This window comes from Setaria viridis, chromosome 5 (assembly GCF_005286985.2).
Source record: "Setaria viridis chromosome 5, Setaria_viridis_v4.0, whole genome shotgun sequence".
NCBI lineage: Eukaryota > Viridiplantae > Streptophyta > Magnoliopsida > Poales > Poaceae > Setaria > Setaria viridis.
This window is the reverse complement of record NC_048267.2, coordinates 19,531,530-19,537,427: the sequence shown is the minus strand read 5'-3', so window position 1 is coordinate 19,537,427 and position 5,898 is coordinate 19,531,530.

Genomic DNA, 5,898 nt, shown 5'->3' with positions numbered 1-5,898 from the left:
AGGAAGAAGCAGTCCAAGCGCTAGTCGATGCCAAGCTCCTTCAGCCGAAGGAAATCATGCAGTGGCGCCCCGCATTCCCCAATGCGTGGCAGTTTGAGGAACATCCGGTGGAGACGGTGATGCTTGCTCACTTCGTGGAAAGGGGACTGGCCGTGCCTACCTCCGACTTCTTCAAAGATATTCTCGAGTACTACAATCTTCAGCTTGTCCACTTGAATCCCAATGGAGTACTGGCTATATTTGTACATCTGTGCGAAGTTTTCCTAGGAGTACCTCCAAGTCTCGAGCTATTCAGGAAATTGTTCCGTTGCAAGCCTCAGCCGAGTGCCCAGCGGACGGAGGTCTTTGGAGGCGCCGGGTTCCAACTCAGGAAATCAAATGCATATATTGAGTATAATCTGACCGACTCCCATGGGGATTGGAAGAAAAGGTGGTTCTACATCGGGAACCATGATCCTCGCTTGCCTGTGGTGACTGGTCACGTGCCCAAGCATGTGGAAAATTGGATAAGCGAGCTTGAGGATACCCCTGAGCTTGATCTCCAGATGCAGCAGATCACCGAGTTGAAAGCACTCGGTCTGACAGGGATCAACGTGGCAGCCAGCTTCCTGAAGAGAAGGGTCCAGCCACTTCAGAAACGTGCTCACCCAGGAAGTGAGTACAGAGGCCTTAAGGATCCATCGTGTATGTCTGAGGAGGACATATCTGACGATGACGTGGAGGCGCTGCTGGCAAAATTTTTCAGGAACTATCAGGGAGTACCAGTAATCCCTGCGGCCCTTCGCCAGTATGAATCCTGGTACGAGCCAGAGGTGGTAAGTATTCCTCCTGACTTGTTCTTCTTTGACTTGGGATTCTTGTTGCTGACACCGATTTGTTGTTTAGAAGTCCCGAGTTCTTGACGGCTATGTGGCACAGTTGAAAGAGGAGCCGGAAGCCGTCGTCGAGGAGTCGGAGGATGAGCCTTCTCCTCCTGTCAAGAGACGCAGAGTAGTCCGCAAGATGGCTGCGGCTAAGTCTACTTCAACCACTGAAAAGTCTCGGGGTACCAAGGTATGTAGTCGAGAACTTGTATGTTATTGAGGAGCTTGAAATGCATTATTGATGTGGTGAATCTTGTCTTGGTTTGCGAAGGCTGTAGATGAGGCTGTTGATGGAGAAATAACCGCATCCGACCCTGAAGTCGGTGAGGAGGCTGCTGACACGGTGCCGGAGAAGGTACCATCAACAGAAGCTGTGGTAGCCCCCGAGTTAACTGCGCCAACTCCTCCGCTGCCATGCCGCTTATTGCCGACCAGGCGGTTTTGGGGCTGCCTGCTGGAGTAGCGAAGGAGGTGTCTCCAGTACTTGCTACTGGCATCTTGCTGTCCAATGTGATCGCCAGTGGTAAGCGTTGCCTCTTCCGATTGTAGTCATTTGAGTAGTACTGTTGGTCTTGACTTTGATTTTATAGGTCTTGGTGAGAAAACGGTGCCGGCGGCTATTCCCTCGGCTCCTAGAACTCGACCGCCTGTCGCCTAGAAGAAACGTGTGCGACTGCCGCCGCGTTCAACCCGGTGAGCCTCCTTGTCTTTTTGGATGCCGTTGGATTTTCTTAAAATCATGTAGTGACACTTTGGCGATGCAGGGATGCAGAGGAGACTATCCCTGGAGGGACAGCGATAGTGCCGAAATCATTGACTACGGCATCTATTCCTCTGGAGGACTTCATTGTTGAAGAGATACACGAGATTGACCCTGGTTGTCTTGGAGCTACTATGTCGATGCTTCAAGACGTGATTCGCTCAGTGGAAGAACCCGCTGCTGCATCAGGTTCGGGGAGTGCCGGCCTATCATCATCCTCTGGCGGAGCGCTGGCTGTTGTTGAGAAATCCAGACAGTCGACTGCTCCAGGTAAGTGTCTGTAATTTGCTATTGTAATCATAGTCGGTAGCTGATATGATGAATGTTGTAGGTGCTTCTCTGGGTACGATTCCTCATCTTGTGGATAGTACCCGAAGGCCAGTACTCAGCCCGCCTTCTGACTTGGAGCTCTAGAGGGCCATGGATGTGTTCCGAGGCATCCAGGTAGATATTGCCGATGTTACTTCATGATCCGAGTAGTCGTGAGGCGTGAAACTCACCATAGTGTACTTGAATCCTTTCAGGAAAGAAACCATCAGCTGGAGCAGGAATGTGCCCAACTGAGAGAAGCGCTTCGGGTTCATGAAGTCGGGGCGAAATCCTTTGCCGTGGAACGCGCGGACCACGCCGTTCTGCAGGAGAAACTGGAGAGCCGCTATAAATCCTTGAACAAGAAGTATCAAGGTAAGCATTGCGACTACTTTGGGTGTGTCCAACTGTAGTTGGCCATGGCCTGAGTTCTTTCGCTTTGTAGAGCTCAAGAAATAGGAGGCGTCTGCAAGGAATCAAGTCATTGATTGGAGGAATGCTGATGACCGAGTGGCAGATGAAGCCGAACATCTTCGGGCCGCGCTCACTGAAGCAGAGGCTGCGTGCGAGCACCAGCGGGACCAAAAGATGCAGAATGGCGTGATGCTCGCCATGGCCATGGTGGCATGTAGAGATCATACCCAGACCTTGGGAAGACTTCAGGGCGAACTCCGAGAGCTGTCTGGAGCAGCCGAAGATTTGGTGAATGCCATAGCCCCCGTGGAGGAAGGTGCAGGACCACAATCGCTAGTGGAGCTGCCCCGAGCAAAGTAGCGGGACTGTGCAAGACTGTTTGCAAACAGGTGCTTGCGGTTGTGAAGTCCTACTACCCGAGGGCAGACTTGGCTGCAGCTGGTGATGGCGTGGCTCGCAACTGCACAGAGGAGGCCTATGCGCAGTACCTTGAAGAGGCGGAGCCCATTGCAGCCAAGATGTCGGAGTTTGTTTCCTTAGAAGAGCTTTGAACTATTTGTATACTCTTGTGTTTGAATACATTGATATTTTGAAATGTCGAGCCTTTTGGATTTGTTGTCGGTGTTCGGCAAAGAGTAGTTGTTGTTTACTCCATTTTGTCTAAACTTGATGTATTGCAACTCTGTTGTGCCCGACCCCCTGGGGAGGGGATCATCTCACTTGACCTTGAGGTTTGGGGTCGGCTGAGCCCGACCCTCTGGAAGGGCAGCTCTGCCTCGCCCGACCCCGAAGCTTGGGGTCGGCGGAGCCCGACCCTGTGGAAGGGTAGCTCCGCCTCGCCCGACCCCGAGTGAGGCTCCGCCTCGCCTGACCCTGAGTCCTGGGGCTAGAGTAGTTGAAACCCCCGACGTAGGCTAAGCTTAGCTTGTAGTAGTCCCGAGTGTCGAGTAGTCGTAATGCTGTTTGAGTACTCGTCTTCAGAGGGATACGGGTGTACTGTACTCAGCTGTCCTTTGTTGATGTACGAGTGTACTGTGCTCTGTTGTACTTTGCGAAGGCACGGGTGTACTGTGCTCCTTTGTCTATTGCAGCATGAGTGCAGTCACATGGGCAGAGTTAGGAGTTGTCAGACCTATTGATCACGGGTGCGCAGTAACTCTTGGGCCGGTGGTAGTTGGAGCATTCGGCTATAAATAGGGCCATCTGATGGGTGAGCCAACTCAAGCTCCTGAGTAGCAATGGATTGCCTGCGGTTGCTTCCGTTTGAGTGTAGAGAGCCAGCAAAGAGTGCACCGGTGCTAGAAGATTCCTCGTAGATTAAGACCACCTTGCCTCCACAGGCTCTTGCGCTCGTAGGGATAGTCGCGATGCTAGAAGAATCCTCATAGAAGGGTTCATCAATTACCTCATCTTGCAGCTACTGATCCAGCGGAGTACGCGCTGGAACTCGCAGCGAGTGATGGGTAACAAGTGCCGCGGTCTTAATCCCGCTCTGAAAGATGGTGGAGGTGCGGCCGTAGAGTAGATAGGCTTTGCAAGGCTAGCAAAAGAGCAGCCTTGGTTCCCTCTAGTCGCGTCTCCCCGGTTTTGACGTTGCCGCTGTCCTGGTGATGGCGGTAATGGAGTACCTGGACGTGCCTTGGGTAGGATACCTGGGCGTGGCTGCGTTTTGCGCAGCTTCCTTGCGTGTAGGCCCTTCCTGCGGTCGGCAGACCTGAGTGGCCTTGTGATATAGTAAAAGCCTGAGGCTTAAATGCAGCCCGCCAGTAGGTAGTTGCTTGTAGTCTTTGTTGAGCCGAGTCCTCGTACTCGTATGTAACTTGATGTACTCTTGTTTCAGTAAAAATGAAGAGTTTGTATCAGGACAAGTTTCCTTGTATTGATAGCGCGTTGAAGCGAACACCCCTTGAAGTTGGTAGTCGAGTAGTCGTCCCGAGTAGTTGCCTTGAAGTGAGTACTCGAGTGCTGCTATGGATAATAGCGACAAAGGTGTTCTATATTCCAGGAGTTTGGCACCTGTTCTCCTGAAAGCTCTTGGAGTTTGTAAGATCCGGGTCCTGTGACCTTTGATACGATGTAAGGACCTTCCCACGGTGAATTGAGTTTATGTAATCCTGACGTGTCTTGAATACGCTTAAGGACCATATCGCCCGAGTTGAAAGATCTTTCCTTGACGTTGCGATCGTGATAACGCCTTAAACCGTCAAGGTATCTGGCAGATTGCACTCGTGCTGCGCATCTTGTTTCTTCCAAACTGTCGATATCCGTTCGCCGCGTTTCTATTACAAGCTCTTCGTCGTATTGTTCAACGGATGGTGATTGCCACATGATGTTGGCGGGTAGTATGGCTTCTGAGCCATATACCAGAAAGTAAGGTGATAGCCCCGTAGTCTTGCATGGTTGGGTACGTAGGCCCCACAAGGCATTGGGTAACTCTTTGAGCCATCGGCCGCCTTTGGTGTTGCCGACGTCATGCAGTCGTTTCTTTAGAGCATCGAGTATCATGCCATTAGCACGCTCGACTTGACCGTTGACCGTTCGACTACTATTGCCGTGCTGACGACATGAGTAGTAGCGGAGATGTATAGGAGCAGGTCCTCGTTCGGCGAGGGAGCGGTGAGTACAGGAGGCTTTGACAGAAAGTCTTTGAGTTGTGTGAAAGCCTGATCTGCCTGTTCCATCCATTTGAACTTGTCCTGGCGTTTGAGAAGCTTGAAGAAGGGTAGTTCCCGTTCTCCAAGTCTCGAGATGAACCGGTTGAGGGCAGCCATGCAGCCTGTGAGTTTCTGCACATCCTTAATGCTGGCTGGTGCCTGCATGTTTGTGATGGTAGATATCTTCTCCGGGTTGGCCTCAATGTCACGATGGCTAATGATAAACCCGAGTAATTTGCCGAAAGGTACTCCGAAGACGCACTTAGTAGGATTGAGTTTCCATCGAAAAGTGCGGAGACTGGAGAAAGTTTCCTCCAAGTCGTCAATGAGTTCCTCCCGGTGTCTTGTTTTGACGACGACGTCGTCAACATAGGCTTCGACATTGCGGTGAAGCTACTTTTCGAAGCACATCTGTATAACCCTTTGGTAAGTTGCTCCTGCATTCTTGAGTCCGAAGGATATTGTTTTGTAGCAGAAAGCTCCAAAGGGCGTGATGAACATTGTTTTGGCTTGATCTTCCTCTTTGAGGCTTATCTGATGATAGCCGGAGGAGCAATCAAGAAAGCATAATAAGGCGCACCCGGCGGTGGAGTTAACCACTTGATCAATCCGGGGTAGCCCAAAAGGATCTTTCGGGCAGTGTTTGTTGAGGTCGGTGTAGTCGACACACATTCTCCATTCGTTGTTTTTCTTGCGAACAAGCACAGGATTGGCGAGCCAGTCAGGATGGAAGATTTCCTTGATGAATCCTGCCGCGAGTAGCTTGTCTAACTCTTTTTTGATGGCGTCGCGTCTGTCCTGAGCGAACCGGCGTAGTCATTGCCATTTTGGAGTAGCTTTGGGATCGACGTTGAGGGAATGCTTGATCAGTTCCTGGGGCACACCTGGCATGTCGGCT